Source organism: Pan troglodytes, chromosome 14, assembly GCF_028858775.2.
Source record: "Pan troglodytes isolate AG18354 chromosome 14, NHGRI_mPanTro3-v2.0_pri, whole genome shotgun sequence".
Lineage (NCBI taxonomy): Eukaryota > Metazoa > Chordata > Mammalia > Primates > Hominidae > Pan > Pan troglodytes.
In genome coordinates, this window is record NC_072412.2 from 97,682,459 (window position 1) to 97,703,907 (window position 21,449).

At 34.7% G+C, this 21,449-nt stretch overlaps 1 protein-coding gene and 1 non-coding gene across 3 annotated transcripts in view; both read left to right on the forward strand.

Moving 5' to 3' along the window:
• GPC5 (glypican 5) overlaps window positions 1-21,449 on the forward strand; it is a 1,453,661-nt gene that overhangs the window by 652,172 nt on the left and 780,040 nt on the right. The gene's annotated exons all lie outside the window — the stretch shown is intronic.
• On the forward strand, window positions 14,756-14,881 carry LOC112205288 (U4atac minor spliceosomal RNA). Its single transcript, XR_002939189.1, has one exon. It is a non-coding gene; the product is annotated as a U4atac minor spliceosomal RNA (small nuclear RNA).

Sequence of the window (21,449 nt, forward strand, 5' to 3'; positions counted from 1 at the left end):
AGTCAGAGTGAGAAGAAATAATCTGCTTTATTATAGATGCATAGTTGGTTTAGAAAATATAGCTTGGATTTCAAACAAACTATTCTTGACTTTCTTTTTCCCTCCATAGAACTTGTACCCCCCAAAACTGCTAACAGAGCAGTTGAATGACTGAATACTTCCCTGCATAAAATTTAGCCCGTTCTGTTTGGTTTACGGTATGGAAAAGGCAAGATTCAAGAGTAAAATGTGTCATGCTTACAGGCAAGCAATTTCCAAGACAGAGAATCAATGTAGGTATATAGAAGGAGAAAGAGAATCAATATATGAACCTGTAAGTTTAGGACATTAACCCTGACCATGAGCAAATAGATGTCAGACTCATTATATCACTATCACATCACTCCTACCAGGGAAGAAGCTAAACAGTGGTAAGGAGAAGGGAGTAACTTCATTCCTAAACTTTCCCTGGGATATTTTATGGGCTTGCTGAACACTTGGAGAGGGAGAGGATGATTTATCACACTGTCATCACCACCACCCCCATCATGATCATGATTGTCACCATCACCATGGGCCACAAACATCGTCATTTCAAACACTTGTAGAGCTGTCTACTATATATAGACTACTTTCATGGTACTTAAGATGCAAATGATTTTAAAAATGAAAAACTGAGGAGGATTTATAATTAATGTCACTAGAGAAGATGTATTGTTGGAAAGAATAAACTTTCAGGAGGGGCCAGGAAGTGATACACAAGAACTATGGCAACTGAGATAATAAAAGAAGGCTTCACGGAGGTAGATCCTATTTGGGTCTTGGGATAAATATTGATGCTCAGGGTATATTCCTAGTGCAGATATGGGGGATGAGAAAAATTATAATTTTCCTCATTCCAGAGGCTATGAATATTCAGTTTAAAATTTCACCAATGTCTGAAACCCCGTCTCTACTAAAAATACAAAATAATTAGCCGAGCGTGGCAGCAGGAGCCTGTAGTCCAAGCTACTCAGGAGGCTGAGGCAGGAGAATGGCTTGAACCCGGGAGGCGGCGGTTGCAGTGACCCAAGATCGCACCACCGCACTCCACACTCCAGACTGGGCAACAGAGTGAGACTCTATATCAAACAGAAAAAAAAAAATTCACTAATGTCTCAAGAAATAAGATTGATCTTTTATGAAAGAAAAATCACAATTACCTATTTATGAGTATAACAGTAGATGATTAAATTTCCTAAAGTCTCTTCTTTAAATTTAGTTTTCTTTATACCATTGTGTTCTTCTAAAAATATTTCATCAATCTATTACAAGTTCAAGAAAGAACTTTTGTTTGAAATGAATGTCATCTCGTTTTTATATTCTCCAAGCAAACTCCTCCATCCAAAGTCCTTACACTGAATGTTTTTCTTCCTCATGTTATCTTTTGAAAACTCAGAAGCATGTTAGGAGTTTCAATTGGATACTATATGAAGTTTTATAATTCTAGGCAGTCCTGAGGATCAAAAGAATATTATTCCACCAAAGGAAACAAATACTCTTGTTTCTAGTTGGGTCTTCTTTCAAGTGAATACCGATTTCCAGGAAGAAAACTCATTTTTATTTCACTCTCCCCGCCAAAACTTTTATCTTCTTACTTTGGTAAAGAGTGCTTCCATTATTCTGCTGATTAGTCACACAGTTCTATATCTTATTAAAAAATCCTACAAATGTAAAGAGGTTCTGCTTCTCAAGTATTTGTAAATAAACCATAGAGTTAATGAAGATTGAATTTTACATCATTGGAAAGAAAGGACAAAAACACACTTGTATCTTACCTCTGAGCAGCAAATGGCAGCATGCAGACTTCTGTCTTTATAATGCATTTGTGTATATTTTCGCAGGGATTATTTTCTTAAATGCCTATATCATACCATTGAATGTTTTAAAATCACTAATGTTTTTATAAAACATTTACAAGTAATATTCAAAAGCACTTTTGAGGTCTATTCTTGCCTTATTAAATGCAGTAGATTTAAGTGATTTCACAGAATGTATTTTTCCTCCCTAGCACAGAGAATTCAATTTTCAAATAAGAACACATAGTGATACCATAGATGTGTGCAGTATTTCCTCTTTCCTCTTACCTTTTCTTTTGTCTATTTAGGGACCCTGGTTTGATATGAATCCAGAATGAAGGGAAAGAAAAGAAACCCATACTAATGACTACAGTTACGGCAAGATGGTTTAGATCATCCCTGATCATTTTTTTTATAACAAAATAGATTGCAAAAACAACATTAATTAAATCCTCTTAGATCTGAATTCTCAGTTGGATGGCATGAAAACATAGACCAACACCAAGGAGATGGGTTCCAGTAATGAAAAATGTACCCAGAATATTAATGACAAATGTCTTCCTCCATCAAATTTTTTCTCATTCCTATTGACTTTCTTTTTAAACTATATATATTTTTTTCCTTATTTCTATGATCATCCAGTGAGCCTTGTATCTCCCATATATTCTGACACATAATGTGATTACTTTTATCATTATTATTATTATCACAGTTACTTCTAACCTTTATAAATCCAGCAAGTCAATGAAGGGCGTGTATTGCATATATAGGTATTATTTTGCAGTAGTTTTATTTTAAACCCTCTAACTCATATTTAAACTAGTAAGTTTAGTTTCTAGTTAATATTTGTTCAGCAAACATTAAGAAATGACGTATTTCCTGTAATCCCAGAACTTTGGGAGGCCAAGGCAGGCGGATCATGAGGTCAGGAGATCGAGACCATCCTGGCTAACATGGTGAAACTCTGTCTCTACTAAAAAAAAAAAAAAAAAAGAAAATACAAAAATTTAGCCGGGCGTGGTGGCATGCACCTGTAATCTCAGCTTCTAGGGAGGCTAAGGCTGGAGAATTGCTTGAACCTGGAAGGCGGAGGTTGGAGTGAGCCGAGATCACGCCACTGCACTCCAGCATAGGCAACAGAGCAAGACTCCATCTCAAAAAAAAAAAAAAAAAGCGGTATTACATTAATTATTTGGAATATAATAGTTCAACTTATATTCTAGAAACACAGTTGTATATAGTGAAAACCTTAGACGATAGATAACATTATACTACAAAAATAAAGACATGGAGCCAAATAATCAAGGTTCAGCCTTCTTCTCATATGTATTGTTTAAATAATAAAACTCATCTGACAGATTTGTGGTAATTACTGAATTATATGTAATATCATTTTCATATTACAAATAATCATGTATGTTATTCATACAACGTTGTAGCATATATTATGTATATGTAATTATATAAATTTATTTTATATTACATATATTTTATTAACTTTGTATTCAAAATTGAGATTTGACTATGCTGTGTTACAATTCTTAGGTATTTATAACAATCTTTTGATACATCCCACCAAACACTGCAGAGGGACTAAAATGAAAACAGGTTGGAGGGCAGAGTTTTATGGTGAGAACACAGACAGTCAGCCAGGAGGGTGAAGAGGCTTCTTCTGTGCTAGGATTGTCTCCAGGAACATCTCTGCAGAAAGCCAACACATCTATCGCTAATATATTTTGTGTAAGTTTTAAAAACTCATAGTGTTCATTTTTACATGGCAGAGTTTCTGTTCAATACACTGACTTCTCTCATTCTTATACCAGTCATCCATGAACTTTCCAGTGTTGACTCTTTAAACATTTGATTTCACAATATTAATATATTGCCTGAACAAATGTTCAGAAATTTTTAAATGTGTTTTATCAGATTGTCTTTCATATATGACACCGAGCAGTCACAATAGTTTTTTCTCAATTTCATGAAGTTGACCAATGGCTTGTTTATAATGTTGACCAAAAAATAATCAAAAATTCCCTATGTATTGCTGGTCCTTAACAGTTTTTCCTTAACAAGAAGACACAACAACTCATTGTTAGAATAATCATGATTTCAGTTGAAACATGGCTTATTTGGAACAGATTTATTTTAATATGAGTAAGATAAATTTTCTATCTGTCTTTCTCTTAGCATGTCAAATTTAAAAGGCCATATGGATTTTAAGTAAATTTGGACAGAAATTTTGGTATAGTCTAAAATAAATGAGCCACAGAAAAGTCACGGAGGGATAGCTTATTAATAATCAATGACTTCAAGAGCAACTAAAAATGAACATTGATTTTCACCTAACTTGACAGAGTATAATTGGGATAATCTGATCAAAACTATACACCTAATACATAGCTGATTAAATATATCTAAATTAGTAACTCCTTGTTATTCTACCCAAGTCATTTTCTGTTTAAATGGCTTTATTTTTGCCCTTAGTACATATCACTATCTGACCTTATATAGTTTTTAACTTTCCTTGAATCCCCAAAGTCAGGAACAGAGCCTAATATTTAATATGCATTAGATCAACCTTTGTCGAATGAATAAATACAGGGAGACAGTAAAACAGGCATTGGTAAAAATCTGAGCTCCAGATAAAAAGACACTAGGAAAGCAGAAATTATAGATGTTTATGTACCATTGAGCTTCTTTGCATATTATCAATTTTGCTTAGCTTTTTTCTTGGGGAATTATTCATATTGATGATTAATTGTTCCTTTACAATAGGCAGGGTGGGAAAGATACTCTAAAATGCATCAGACTATTAGTATTATGCAAATTAATATTTTATAATGTTGTAACCATTTAACTGTCTCTGCACCTATTCAATATAGCAGAAATTATAATTTGGGATGCTAGATGAAATTAGATTGCAATGTTAACTAACTTAATTGTAGTATGACCAAAAAATGCATAAAATGGCAGCCAGACTCTATTTTTTATGATGAAAGCGAAGAGGAAATGAAGAAATCTAAAAATGAGATTTTTTTTAGCCACAAAATAGTATGTCTAGAAAAATTTAAAAGCAAATTCAAAAGTAGCTTGCATTTTTGATACAAATTGTCTAGGATAAGCTCTAAGTGGAAAGGAGAAAAAGCTGCCTCTGAAACTCTTTGTAAGCAGAAAACTTGTCTTCCTGGATCATGGAAAATGATAGAAAAAATACAAAAGATATTTAAATAATGAAATAACTAAGAAAGAAACACAGGATACCCAATGAAGACATGATTCTAAGAGGAAATGAGGAGAGTGTACTCATATGTTCATATTTACAATCTTTCTGATTTCTTAGCACATGGTACTTCATTCCAATGATTAAGTAGAGTTCATCCTCATGATATTCAGAGATTGTTTTAGATAAAACATATTTGAATTGTAACAACATATGTAATTTTGTTTTGTTTTGTCTTGGGATAAGACATTTTAAAGCCTAGCTCTTATTTTTTTTTTTTTAAGCAATAAGGAATAGCATATCCAGACAATTTCAGACCTTACCTATCAGAGGGTGGCTTTCACAGAGTGGTTATATGGGGATTATCTTTTGGAGGAATGTAATACAGACACTTATTTTGATAAGAGGCAACAGGAGGGAGAAATCTTGAATCTGAACATGCAAAAAGATGTTGAGATTTGTTTGAGATCAGTGCCAAGTCCCTGAGTCCAGTAGGCAGAATGAGAGTAGTAATGTGTCTGGAGACAGCAGTGGGAAGACAGGAGCAAAGATAAACTATTTTACCATATAATCTATAAAGAATAAGACATTTCACATAAACAATTTTTACAATGTGTAATTTGAAACCTCAAACAGGTGTTTTTCCTGAAGTGTAAATTGCAGTCTGTATAATAGAATTTGACCACTTCTTCACAAATTGGGGCATCATTTTTCAATCTGCTTTTTACAAACCCCAGTGTTCCAAAAGATATTAATAGATCACCCTAAGAAAACATAGCTTCAAGGTGAAATGGCTTGAAGAAATATTGCACATGCCGTTTTTCTCTTGGAGTATAGCAATGCTTAATTGGACTCTCCGAAGTATGGCAGAAAGGAAATTTGCTGCACTTTATTTAACTTAATATTTCAAAAATACATTTGATAATAAACCTCATTTTTCGTGGAAGCCATTTTGGAAGATATTAATTTTATAAGGAGTACAGTTTGAGAGATGACTTTAAAAGCATCATAATTAATAATTGCCTATGCAGTGCCTCCCAAACTTTATTACACATATGACTCTTTCAGGGAACCAGCTAAAACGCATATTCAGATTCAGTGTTTGTCTGAGGAAGAGAGGAGAGACTGCATTTCATTTTTTCTTTTTTTTTTTTTTTGAGACGGAGTCTCGCTCTGTTGCCAGGCTGGAGTGCAGTGGCACCATCTCGGCTCACTGCAACCTCTGCCTCCCGGGTTCAAGTGATTCTCCTGCCTCAGCATCCTGAGTAGCTGGAACTACAGGCGCACACCACCATGCCCAGCTAATTTTTGTATTTCTAGTAGAGACAGGGTTTCACCATCTTGGCCAGGATGGTCTCGATCTCTTGACCTTGTGATCCATCTGCCTCAGCCTCCCAAAGTGCCGGGATTACAGGCATGAGCTACTGCACCCGGACGAGACTGCATTTCTAACCAGTTGCCATGTGATGCATAGGCTGCTGGTCCAGAACCCACACCTTGAGCTGACCAGCTCTTTTTCATTTTGGCTCGTCAGTATCACAGAGATTATTGAGATTTAAATAGATATACATTTTGACCTTAGTGACTTCAGCTGTTTAGGCTGATCGTGTGAAATACATCATTAGAGTGGAAATCTACTTCAGCTTTGCCTGGCATCAGGATAACAAAGTGAAGGTAAGACAAAAGCCAGAGCCCCTCTCATATAAAAATTAACAAGAGTGAGAGAAGAAGAATCTGTTCCACAACTTCTGGACCACCCTCTAGACCAGACATATGAAGGGGTCAGATGTGGAAAGAGAACATTGATGGCAGGACTCTTTTTTTAGAGAGCTGATGCATAAGTCCCTAGTTTTTATTTGAGGTAGGAGTGAGGGAATGCTTTTATAGTTCCAAACCTAATGAGAGCAAATAAAATGCAAATGATCAATTTTGAAATATATTCCCTGAGGGTGAGAGACACAGAGGGCTTGTGCCACATTCATTCTTGGGAACACTAAAACAGAATGTGTATTAGGTCTGACCCATGCTTGGACTTATGCATAAGTGACATCCCATTAAAATTGGCCTGCACTCCTGAAATCTAATAGTGTTAGAGATATGTGAGTATCTCCCATAGACCTGTCATGGAATGCATGGGAGAGAAAAGCAAACAAGACTGCTTTGGGTTATGTCCACTAAGGTTGCCTGTAGTGTGCCCGGGGTTGGTTCCTTCTGGTGGGTTCTTGGTCTCACCGACTTCAAGAATGAAGCCATGGACCTTCACAGTGAGTGTTACAGCTCTTAAAGGTGGCACAGACCCAAAGAGGGAGCAGCGGCAAGATTTATTGTGAAGAGCGAAAGAACAAAGTGTCCACAGCGTGGAAGGGAACCCGAGCGGGTTGCTGCCACTGGCTAGGGTGGCCAGCTTTTATTTCCTTATTTGTCCCCGCCCATGTCCTGCTGGTTGGTCCATTTTACAGAGCACTGATTGGTCCATTTTACAGAGTGTTGATTGGTTCATTTACAATCCTTTAGCTAGACACAGAGTGCTGATTGGTGAGTTTTTACAGAGTGCTGATTGGTGCATTTACAATCCTTCAGCTAGACACAGAGTGCTGATTGGTGAGTTTTTATAATCTTCCAGCTAGACAGAAAAGTTTTCCAAGTCCCCACTTGAGCCAGGAAGTCCAGCTGGCTTCACCTCTCAGTAGGACAGAGACATCAGTAGAAAGAGCCAAGTTATACAGCAAGAGATTCTCAGAGGTGAGGAAGTTGCAAAGGACACCCCAAAGGGACACAGATGGCTCTACCTGAGTCAAGGGAACTGTAGGAAAAAAGAGCCCTGTAGGAACCCTCAAGGGTCCCGAAAAGCAAAAGATACCACCTTCTCTCCTAAAGACCCCTCCTAGGTTTCCAGCTTAAAGCAGGTCCAGAAGAGGAAACAGAATTTTACTGTAAATCATGTTTGTTCGTTTTTATTATGATGATCTTGGACTGGACAACCGGTTTCTGAGTTTAAATTTAAACTGTACTTAAATTTAAACTTGTACTTAAAATGACTGTAGGACTCAATTACCTAAAACTGAACACAGAAGCTGTGGTTGTTTCCCAGTCCATTCAGGAACATGTGAAAATGAGGCCTGCTGAATAAAGTTTCAATTCAGGAATGGTGGAAGAGGGAACTAAGTTATATTTTGTTTATGTTAGGCGTCAGGCAGGTTCAGCACATCAGTCACAGAAGATTCATACATATCAGTTATCTCCCACTGACGTCAAAGTTGACCTCTCTCTGTGACCAGTGTCTGTGCTCTTCACCTTTCATCTGCTGTTTCTAGTCAACGGAGGGTCTGAGCACAAACGTTCGGGCCCATGAAGGTACTGAGCCGAGGCAAGAACTCTTCTCCCTTGCATAAAACGTTGGAATTTCAACCCAGAGAATTTATCTTTGTCTGCAAGATTTTTTATTTCTTTTTCTCTCTCTCTTCCATTTTAGATTTTGGTTTGGGTCGTCTTTCTTTCTCTTCCTATATTTGTTTTTTGAAATGTTACTTAGATTGTTTTTATTATTATTTTGAAAATTTTATATACAGATATATGAAAATATGTACAAAATACATTGCTATACATTAATGTATAGCAATAAAGAAGTTGTATAATACTTTGATATGTGTTCATTGCCTTATGGAATTAAAAAATAGATTTCATGGCCGGGTGCGGTGGTTTACACCTGTAATCCAGCACTTTGGGAGGCCGAGGTGGGCGGATCACCTGAGGTCAGGAGATTGAGACCAGCCTGGCCAACATGGTGAAACCCCGTCTCTACTAAAAATGCAAAAAAATTAGCCGGTCGTGGTGGGAGGCGCCTGTAATCCCAGCTCCTTGGGAGGCTGAGACAGGAGAATCACTTGAACCCGGGAGGCAGAGGTTGCAATGAGCTGAGATCGCGCCACTGCACTCCAGCCTGGGCAAGAAGAGTGAAATTCCATTTCAAATAAATAAATAAATTAGATTTCACTTATAGAGGCAGGAATGGAGAAGACAATATAATAGACATCTTAAATATAATAAATTACTCTGGAGGTGTGTGTGTGTGTGTAGGCTCTGATTCAAATGCTGAATGAATTCTGACTTTGTTTATTAAGCACACACACACACAATAAACAGAGATACAGGACAAAGACATACTTTTGATTCTTCTAAAAAAAAGTTATATTCTTGTTTTTCATAGCCTGACAAAAGACAAGGCAGCTTTTGCCTCTGAAACTCTCACCTCTTCATGACTTGAAATAGTGTGCATTCTTTCTGATTACCCTTAATATCAGCAATCATTTATTGATCATTTACTGTGAATCAGAAATTGTTCTGAGTATTTTATGTATATTAATTTACTTAGAACTCATGCCTCCCAAATTTCTGATGCAGGCATTCTTAAATGCAATTTATATGAATAAAATGAAGCTTACAGGATGTCAATGAGCCCAAGTTATAACCCACATTATAGAGACTAGTGAAACCAGACTTTGAACCCAGTGAGTTACACAACAAGACCTGCACACTTGACAAAGTAGAATATAAATATTTGCTATCTGCAAGGAGTTGGCATTGTCCGACAAGTGAAATATAATTTTTGTGAGGCTGTTTTTCTCTATTTGCAGTACTATTGCAAAGATCATGCTGCAGTTCTTCCCTTGCCAGTGATTTACAATACTGATATTTAACATCACCTCAAGAGATAACATTGAACTATACAAAATCCCCAGGATTAAAGGAAAATATGCTTTGACTTTATTTCTAATTCTTTTTGGAAAATAAAAATGTGAACTATTCTGAGTTTTATGGGTATCCCATATATGTACATAAAGTTAATTTTCTGTCTCAAGAGTAACATAGATATAAAAAGGCCAATTACAATTTTATGAATAGGAAATATAAGATCTGGGGATTTGATTTTTCTATTGTTGTATTCTAAATAACAGCACTATTTCTAGGGAATACTTATATCCTTCCTGACACAGAACAACTAGCAACTTTCATTAGAGAAAAGTCAAACCAGATGCAGTGTGAGTCCCTATATGTTGCAAGTAATGTTAAAATAGATTCCAAACTGGTGTCTTGTTTTGATGAAAACTCTGAAGACAATTTGGAGGCTGTTTGTCAGACTCTAGAGACTGAGGCACAGATGGAGTTCTGAATTAAGTGACTTTGTATTTTGAGATTTGAAATGAGCTCTAGTCCCAATTGTATATTTCAGTGATTATGGGCTAATTGGATGTGGTAATTGATTATTAAAGGATTTATACTCTTAAATGTTTAAGGTTTATTAATTATAAATTCAAAATTGCTAACAAAATTCAAGATGTAAACTTTATCAATTTATGTAGAATTGTGTGAACCATGTTTTGCTTTGTTTGGTAACACAATATTTTTCTTTTGAGGATTTTCTATAAAGCCAAATAGAAGTCCTTGAGATCTCAAAAGTTTAAATATTTTAACTTTTCTAATATGTAAAGCAACAACATTTACTGCCTATTTTCCAATCATACCAAACAATTTTGAGTTGAAATGCTTGTTTCCTTCCCATAGGGGAAGAACCCTGAATTTATAAACTAAACACCTTGCATGTCTTTTGCATAAATTAAGATAAAGTAAGCATATTTAATTTATCATTGGGTGTTTGTGTATATTTCCAAAATCTTAAAGTAGATTAAATAATATGCTTCAGAAAGGAATTATGTATCTGTGATGCATCATTTTCAAAGCATCATTTGCATGACTTCAATCAATATTATTACTTTAAAATCAGAGCATTTCTGAATCCCAGATGCAATAGTTTAATAGCATTATTATAGTTCACTGTTTTTACTGTACCATTAGTTTAAATTTTTTTCTAAATGATTTATTGATTTATGTTAGCTATCATTAAAAATAATTATAAACTTCTTTTAAATGTTTAATAGTTTGTTTCCTATTGCTCCCATACCCAACTACTATAAATTTAGTGGCTTAATATATTATCTTATAGTTCTGCGGGTCAGAAGTCTGAAATGGATCTTATGGGGCTAAAATGAAAGGTTGTGTTCCTTCTGTAGGCTCCAGAATCTCTTCCCCACCTTATTCAGCTGCTAGCAACTGCCTACTTTCCTCGGCTCCTGACCTCATCATTCAGAACTCTGTTTCCATCATCTCAACCCCTTCTCTTTTATACTTTTGCAATTTTCTTTCACTTATTAAGACCTCCGGGATTACATTGGGCCCACCCTGATAATCCAGGTTAATCTCCTCATCTCAAAATCCTTAATTTAATCACAACCACAAAGTCCTTTTTGCCATGTGAGGTAACATACTCACAGGTTTTGGAGATTCGAATGTGAAAATCTTTGGGGGAGGGGGAGCATGACTCTGTTTACCACAATCGTTTTTTTTTTCCATTTATATCATTTGTAGTATAAATTTTTACCTGCATATTTAGAAGAAAATATTCTGTACCAAGGGTAATGAGAATTAATATTTTCTTCAATGTCTTTTTTCTGTAACTACATCACACTAACGTATTTTTTAAATGGGAAATAAAAGGTGGTGATCCAATGCCATACAAATTAAATTGGAATAACTCAGTGTGTACATTTTGGGTTGTTTGTTTTTGTTTGCTTATTTCTTTGTTTCATTTTTATAGGTTTATATAGTTGTCAAGACATAAAGGAAAGCAATATAATATGCTACATTATTTTTCTGAAATAGTGACACTGTTATCAAGTTCATATCCTCTCTCCAACCCAGATAAGGAGGAAAATATCAATTCAAATACCATAAAACAGTCTCTAGTTTGATTAACCTCAATTACCTAATAGAAACAGATGCTTTTGCTAAATACCCTGTAAAGACCTCTTACTCCCTCCTGTAGTTGATTAAAAATTGACCATGAATTCTTTCCCATGCCTCTCATTGAGAGGTGGGGTCCAGTGCCCCTTCCCTGGAATCTGGACTGGCTTTATGACTGGCTTTTTCAAATAAAATGGAGTGCAATAGAAATGATGCCAATTGATTCCATGTATGGATGGCAATAGATTTGTGACTTCCTCTTTCTCCCTCATAGAAGCCATCTACCATGTAAGAAGTCCAATTCTTTTGACATCTCCAGGAAGAGAGGAAGCTCAAGGTAGCCAAACTGAGAGAGGCCATATGAAGTGACAGAAATGTGGAAAACAAAAAAAACAAAAAACACGAAGACTTCTTAAAGCTTCCAGCCTAAAACAGACCAGAATACCAGAATACCAAATCCAGCTAAGCCTTGCCCAAATTCCTAACATGCAGAATCAAGAAAAACTAAAATGGTTGTTGTTTAAAACCCCTAAGTTTAGGGGTAACTTGTTACTCAGCAGTGGATAAGCAAATACTCTTTCTCTCTTTAGTACATTGAATTTAGTAATGTGCTCCAAGCCTCTTGCTTTTTTGTGATGCATCCAGAAGTAGGTTTCAATTTTTTTTTATCTATTTTGAAATGTCAATATGATACAGCATCTCCCTATGGCACAGAGCTATTTCTGTATCTAGACATGTATCTCATCATAGCCTGCTGAAAGCTCTAAGTTGGTTTGTTTAACATGGATCCAGAATGATGGTAAAATGGTTTGAATTTTATTTTTTATCTAGAGGCTAATAGTACCCTTACAAGATATGAAGTATGATTGAAGACTTACAGCTCCCAATAACAACCTTCGTATTTTTAAAACAAATTTTGTACTCTTTATATCTAACCTGTAAAGCAGACCGTTTTATTGGGGTACAGACAAAAAGAGAAAAAAAAAAGCATTGTATAGCTGTCTCATTCCTTTCCTACACCTCTGAAGTAGCAGGTTAGTTCTGGACGGAGGCCTATAGTCTCATAGGTCCTTTTGAGAGGGGAAAATGGCAGACATAATTGAATGGGATCTCATTGACTCCATCCCAGTCTTCTGACTATGAATTCCAGAGACACATGAAGAAGATTGAATCTCAGTTGAGTCCTCTGGGATGATTAGAAGACAACCACTGTTGTGGTTCCAACAGCTAAATTGACAGAGGGTCTTTAGATTTTTTTAAAAAATTATTTTTAATTTTTATTTTTTTTGTAGAGACGGTCTCACTGTGTTGCCCATGCTGGTCTTGAATTTCTAGTCTCAAGCGATCCACTTGCCTTGGCCTCCCGTAGTGGTGGAATTAGAAGTGTAAGCCACTGTGTGTGGCCAGAATTTTTTAAAATCAATAAACTTTATTTTAGTAGCATTTTTAGTTTGAGAGCAAAATTGTGTGGAACATACAGAGAGTTTCCATACAGCCCATCCCTGCACATGCACAACCTTGCTCACTATCAACATCCCACACCAGAGTGGTACTGTTTTTTAACCAACATTTACATTTTAAATCTACGTTGACTCACTGTTATCACTCAAAGTCTGTAGTTTACATTAGAATTGGGTATTTATTTACTTATTTATTTTTTTGAGATGGAGTGCAGTGGTGCGATCTTAGCTCACTGCAACCACCACCTCCTCAGTTCAAGCAATTCTCCCTGCCTCAGCCTCCCATGTAGCTGGGATTACAGGTGCCCGCCACCACAGCCAGCTAATTTTTGAATTTTTAGTAGAGATGGGGTTTTGCCAGGTTGCCCAGGCTGGTCTTGAGCTCCTGACCTCAGGTGATCCGCCCTCCTCAGCCTCCCAAAGTGCTGGGATTACTGGCGTGAACCACCGCACTTGGCCAGAATTGGGTCTTTAGATTTATTTCCTTACACAAAGATTGGAGCAAATGTTAAGGTCTTTCATGCCAATTAGACAACCATTGACTCTGAGCCTTTGCAATTGTTTTGCGCTGTATCATGGTTTTCTAATTATCTTACCTCTCTTCATTTTTGCTCATAAAAAACTTGAATTACCTTGCTCTGTTCTCATAAAACTGTACATTTTTTCTAAGAAGACTTGACCATTAGGATATGTGGTTGTTACTGAACTGTACTGTATACTGCTTTTTCCTGTGCAGATTTAGGGAGTAATCACAGAGGGGTTATTTATTACTTGGCTGTAGCTGCTCAGAATATGTTCGTATCTATATCATCTTAAAATGTCTTAGATGAGAAGACCACAAATAGTCTCAACAATGCAGCACACATCTGGAGGGTAATTACCCATTATATAGAAGTAACAAATTTTCTCATGGACCTTATAAATTTGCACAAATAAACAAAAAGATTCAGAGTCATTGCAGAAAGATCATCAGTGCTGTTAGCACTTGGCCAAGAAATAGATATTCATTGTTGAATATCAATGAATATATATCAGTATCAATCCTGCTGCCCAAAGGCAACCATTATTTATATTGAAGACATACATATAGCCATCTCTTCTTATATATACCTATACCCTAGAATTATTTTATATAAAATAGAATATACTAGATATGCTTTTGTGTATAATCTTTTAAATTCACTCAATAGTATATTATTGAGATCTTTCCATGTCAATACCTGATGTCATTTATAATGACGGTAGGATAGTTTTCCTTTATAAGTATGTACCTTTATTTAGCCAAGATTGACTTTTAAGATGTTTCCATATTTCATTACTATAAATAGTATTTAGAAAACATCATCCTAATTGTGATTTGTTTACCACTGCAGCCAAATATAAAATATGTTTTCTTAGCTGGGAGACTCACTTTTGCATAGAGGTATAAGTATATTTTTAGGTGAAGTTCATATAAGTTAACCATCTTTTCCTTGGGGTTGCGCTACTGTCCAACGAGTGCATAATGAGGGCTGTACTGCTAATGCCTACGTAACATGCCCACATCAACTAGAGGTTTGCTTTACCTTGGTGCAATTATTTTAAAAAATAAAAAAAAACACTTTAAAAAATATTTTTAAAGTTCACATAAGTTGCTCATTTTATAAAAAGGAGTTTTTCATATTTATGTTGGATTTCATTACTTTATTAATATTATAAATACATTTGATATAGAGTGCTGATAGGATTTTTTTCAGGTCTAATGTGTATTCTTCATTTTTGTTATTTATTGCTCTTTAAAAGCATCAAAGTCCTATACAAAGAAGCTTGCAGTAGTATAATGAGAAAATGGGTGGAAATTATGTAAATATAAATACATGAATTATTGATTAAAATGTAGTTATTGTAGTAATAGTAGATGCCTTTTGTATTGAATATAATTCATTCTACCTTTGAAATTTGAAATAAAAATTAAAAATATTTTAACTTCTCCAAAAATTATTTCATTTATTTTTCCGCATATAACCATATACAGTACAAAAATGAAGGATTTTTAAAAATTCGATTACCCATTATTTCACCTTTTTGCCTCTTGATAATCTAAGAGGAATCTCAGAGAAACGTATGTTGGTATTCTTCTAAAATCTCTTTAAGCATAAGTTAATTAGGGCTCTCATCAACAGCAAAACAAGATATAGAATTCTCAGAGTTCTTTCTTACTTGATAATGACACAGAAAACAAAAGACATATATCAAAATAACTTGCTAATACGGCTATGAAATAGCTATCCAGGATAGTAGATCTATGTAGTTTTATTGTGAATGAACGGAAGTCATTGCACATTGAATAAAAAGGTGAAGTGTAATTACATACAATGCTTGTCAAATTGCTGTTGTCAATTTTGAAAAAGGAATTACAATTTGAGAATAGAAATTATTAAAGAAAACAGAGAGAGATATCATTACCTTAATACAGGCTAAGTTGTCACCAACCCTACTTAATTATTCAGCATATTCTGAAAACCTTTAGGAAATCCATCATGTTTAGCCTGTTCTTTGCAGCTATCCGTAGGCAATAGAAGCAAACCACAAACTTGAGGCTACTTGTGTTTAAATTCTAAGACAATGACTGCAAAACATTGAAGACACATCAGTTCCTCCCCAGGAATTACTTCTGGATTTGGAGTATGGTGGTTTGTATAGACCCCTCTTTGTAACCTGGGTGCTGTTACGATAATACATAGCACTTTATTGTTAATAGAAAATGGCAGAACCTATTGCTTTAGGGATAGGTTTTCTCTTGGAAATGAGTGGCAAATCACAATTACATAAACCAAGAGATGACATAACGTATCTATAGGTTGCATAATAATAATCATGGCAAGAGAAACCTATTGCATTTGCAAGAGTAGAGCTAATTGGTTTTGCAGAATGCAATAAATCAATTTTGAAAATGACAAGTCAAATCAGGTGTGCTGTGCTATTAACTAATATGTGATTTACAACAAAACTAGAAATTGAGTTATAGAATTTGTTTTAGACAGCTTTATTTGCAAAGCACATGAAAATGCTAAGAAATTTAGAGCATTTACATAGGCAGCCATCTTATTCAGTGATAGGAAAGAAGAATTCAAACAGTACGAAAAAGTAATGCTGTTTCTATTTTATGGGAACGAAATTATTGAAATTAAGTTTTAAAAGTTAATAATTCCCATAAGGGATTATACTTTAAATATTATCTAGAAATATTAAATAGAAACATAATTTACTCATGGGCATGCAGTATATTCTGCTGTAAATGGACTCTGTGAACACAGAACAGTCATGCTGTCTTGGGGAATGGAAGACATTGGCTGTGTCCATGAAGATATGTTTGTTCCCTGAAGTTTCATTTTTCTATAGCTATCACTTAGGATCCATTACTAAAACTGAAAGAATGAGCCAGCAAATAAGTCTGTGGGCCTCATCCATTTCCATTTATTTCCACATGTTGATATGCTGCATATTTAATAAGGAAAAAAGTTTTTCTTAAGAAAATAAAACTGTAGGCTATAAGATCTTTTCATCCCTGCTATTCTATTTTGCTAAGAATAGCAATAATTTACCACTCTGTTTAACTAACATGTTTTCAAGTAATGACATCCATTAAACAATGCTTGTTTTCATGTTAAGAAAATATAGACTTTCCAAGCTTTCTTATTTTTAAAAGATCAAGTAATGATGTCAAAGAAAGAAAAAGATTAAGGTGATTAGGAAAGGAACCACTATTAATTTTGCTTGATTTTTTTGGGGGGAATTAGACTGTCATCATTCCATATGTCATTTTGTTATTAGTTAATAACTACTGATTATATAACTATTGATAAGGTGATAAAGGATAGATTTTCATCTATAAAAGACATATTAATATACTTTATATAAATTATTTAGATTGCTTCCTAAGAAATACTGTTCTTACATTCATTTGCATTGGTTTATTCTGTTTCCAAGTTTATATTTGGTTACTTAAAGCTAACATTGTGAGATTTTCCAAACACTGCTAAAAATAAATCAGAGTGTTTCCTTTACACAAAGTTTGGCTACTAGTGGATGTTGTCATCTTTTATGTAGTAACAAGAAATTTTGCTAATCTCGTAAAATAGTTACTACTATAGAAAGTTCAAGTTTTATTCTAATGAAACTATTATTATTTAAGATATTTCCTTTGAATTTGACATGTGTATCTGAACATTAATTGAATATGCATAATGGCAGTAAATGTGTGGGTGAATTTGGTTTTGTAAAATAGTAAAATAAACTTTTGGGTTTGGTGAATAATGTGGACTATCTAGGTGCATATTAATGTTTTTATAATCAGGTAGTAAGTCTCAAATGCTATAATGGTTTGTGATCTAATTCCGATCTCATGTTCCAAGGAGAATTAAAATATTTTCCTTTTATTCCTTATTGTTTAAGAACAATTTATATGCAGTGTAACATTCAGCAAACATTTATTGAGCACCTAGTGGGAGCCCCTAATTACTGGAGATACAGTTATGAGTCAGATCAAATCACTGCCCTTGAAGTTTGGGGAGGAAGACAAGAAAAATGATTTTTCATAAGGGCTTTTTAATATATAAATCTGCATATGAAGGAGAGGTAGTAAAAGAGTGGTCTATTCTACTTTCAGAAGCAAATCAAGAAAGACTCTGCAGGAGATATATTCTTGACTTGCTCCTCCTTACCAAATGGAAAGTAACACTGACTTAAACAGAATACACCAAATTTGCATTGTTATTCAGATCCTAGCAACCTGGCACCAACAGCTAATAAAATAAAATTTCAGGTTAGGTTTATGGGTGAATATCATGAAACCAAGTCCCATAAATCAGATAATCATGAGATTCACTGCATTTCCAAGACCAGTTGGGTTTACATCATTATTAATAATCATGATTAATACTCTTACTTTTATTTCTTACTAACTTAAAATGTCACAGTGAAGTATTTTTTGAAATCTCAGAGTATAATAGGTCCCACTAAGGAAAATGACAAACTGATTGTCCAAATCAAAATCACTCTGGGCCTACTGAGAATGTTATGGTAAGGATAAAAACGAGAGTGAAACCTTCTGAGAAAGTATTTGCTCATTATTAATGAAGGAAATATGTATTATCTACTCCTACCATGCTTTGGGCCCAAGAAATAAATTACTGAAAAAATAAACCAAGAGAGGGTTTTGAAAATTAACACTGCAGCAGATTTAAAATAAATAAATAAATAAGAACTTAAAGCTGAAATTTGAAGGTGAGATCAAAATCAGGTGGTTCTCTTTTGAGCTATAATGAGCCATAAAAAGGAGTTTTCCTGACTAGTAAGCTAAAATGCTTAATGATATGACATGAAGGAGTTTCGGGTACCATAAATGTTGGTATCAAAAGTTTAATACTTTGGAGTTCATGTAAAGGCATTATTAATGAGAAATGATGCTCTTAGGAATTCCATGTATTAATAAATTGCTTGAAATAAATGGCATCTATAATTTTTCATTTACCTGAAAGTTTTTAATGTTTTTATTATTTACGAGTGACACTTTTGTTCAAATTGTGATTGTTTTAGGTACATAATTAAATGAACAAATTTGGCTGAGAGAGAGAGAGAGCTGCCATTTTTAAACCGGAAGAAGCATGCTCCAGCTTTGGAATAAATATAGCTAAGAGTTCTTTATCACCATTTAATGTCTCAAATTTCTAAGTATAGGGACATAGACACAAAGGTTTTACAAAACTATTTCAGCAGTGCTAGAATAAAACATGTAGCTCTATTTATAGCCAAAAGGTTCACTGATGCCATTTTGCCACTTGTAATATGTTAGGCTATTAATAAGAAACTTATAAGATAGCCTGAGATCATTTCTCACTCTAAATAGTGTTTTTCAAATGTAAATGCATATAAGCCACCTGAGAGTTTTAAAAATTACCAATATCTGGGTCGCCCCCTAGAGTTTCTGATGTAATTGGTCTGGGGTACAGGCTGGACATTTGGATAGTGCAACCAAGATTGACAAGCGCTGTTACAAAGAAACTTGAAACAGGAGAAGCTTAGAGATTTTAAAACCTCAGAGGCGGCCTAGCGCGGTGGCTCACGCCTGTAATCCCAGCACTTTGGGAGGCCCAAGCGGGTGGATCACAAGGGCAGGGTTTCGAGACCAGCCTGACCAACATGGTGAAACCCCGTCTCTACTAAAAATACAAAAATTAGCTGGGCGTGGTGGGGGGGCGCCTGTAATCCCAGCTACTCAGGAGGCTGAGGCAGGAGAATTGCTTGAACCTGGGAGGCAGAGGTTGCAGTGAGCCAAGATCGCGCCATTGCACTCCAGCCTGGGGGACAGAGGGAGACTCCGTCTCAAAAAAAAAAAAAAAAAAAAAAAAAAAAAACTCAGAGGCAACTGAGTTGCAATAATTATGACAAAATAAATGATGCATACTACTCAAAGATAGAACATATCAGGTAGAGAAGATACCTAGAGGAGTGTTTCTTCAAATACGTGTTTACCACCGATTTAAATAATCCTTTTTTTTATGCAGAGAGCATGAAAACAACAATTAAAGTAATTCCTATGAATACAATAATCAGCATAATGCTCAATAAAACCAATTGTATTAATCATAATTTTGGTTCTGAAAATTTTGATAATGCAGAAAGAAGCTCTCAGATCAGTGTTCTTAAAAGTCAAGATAGCAGTTTGAGAGCACCTGAAAGGTCAGTTAAATTCGATCAAATTCTCTTTGATATGTGGCTGGGATCATTCACTTTTGCTCTACTTTTTAAAAATGTATTAACCAAATAGTTATGAGTCTATCTATCAAGTGTTCAAATTATTTTACATGTAATCTCCAATCTCCAGAAAATAAATGAGACTACAACAAATTTACCCCAATTTCTGCAGAGAGCATAAATAATTGCTTTCAAGGGATGCTTGAATGAAATTACTTCCCTGACTGCAGGGGTTGGGGCTTGGTGAAGATTTGTCCTTTGTGAGTAATGAGAAGAGTATACTTGGATATAAAAATAGTAAAGAAATAATTGGTTTTTTAAAAACCCTAAATTCCATGTTTAGCAAAGTTAATGAGTCCCTAAATTCCTAAAGCTGAATATTAGTGTGTAAATGAGTACTCTAAACCAATAGAGAATTAACTTAAAATTCATGGCTATTTAGCTAAAACTTCATATGTTCTTATCATTCTGTGTCTCCTAGTTTTAGATCGAACGGATGTTTTGACTCCTAAAAGACTCAAAATTTCTGACAATGCCCTTTATTAATAAGTTGCATTTTGAAAAATCATTTAAGCAAAAATTAAATTTACATTTTCAAAATTGCATGTTGGGTTAATTTACCAAATCCTTTATCTATTTTGTGTTTCCAGTTATCCAGTTTTGTTTGTGATATTTAAATATTCAAAAATATTTGTTGAAATTACAAATTTTATTAATTGATTTTTGAGGGGACTAGGGTAGGTTACTTTTTATTTAAGTTCCATGGTGTTTTGCATATTCAAATTATTATATTGTGAATAGCCTGAAAGACAGTAGCTATATGATCATTTGAGATAATGGTAACAATATTCAACGGTTGAAAAGATATTATTTTAAGTATGAGCTAAGGAGATTGTACTTTATGTAACTAGGGGATGATTAGAAAATCTGTTTTAACAGCATGATTAAATTGGGAATTCTTTTTTTGAAGTTTTGTAAAAGGGAGGCAGAAGCTTAAGGAAAAATGTTGGTTAGGTAAACTTGGATAGTTTTAGATCTATTAGTGACAGAATACTCAAACTCTTGAAAATAGGAAAAGTTGCTCTCCTCATGCTAAAGGACAAGGGCTGCCATAAGCTAATCACTGTATCTTTACACAGATCCTATAAAGTGATTTATACAGAGAAGAGATTCAGTAAATCTTTACTAAATGAATTTTAGATGATGGAATGGACCATTGTGGCTGAAGGAGAGAGTAGTGAAAATGGGGATATTAGGAAAGGAAGTAGATGATTTGCTCAGATTTTGTTAAATTAGGTTTTGATAGAACAAACCTGAAAAAAAAAGAAAAAAGGAAAAAAAACAGCCTGCATGACTTCTTAAAGTCCTCAGCTCTTAATAGTGTTCCAATGGCAATTAACTTTCACGTGAGTTTTGAAG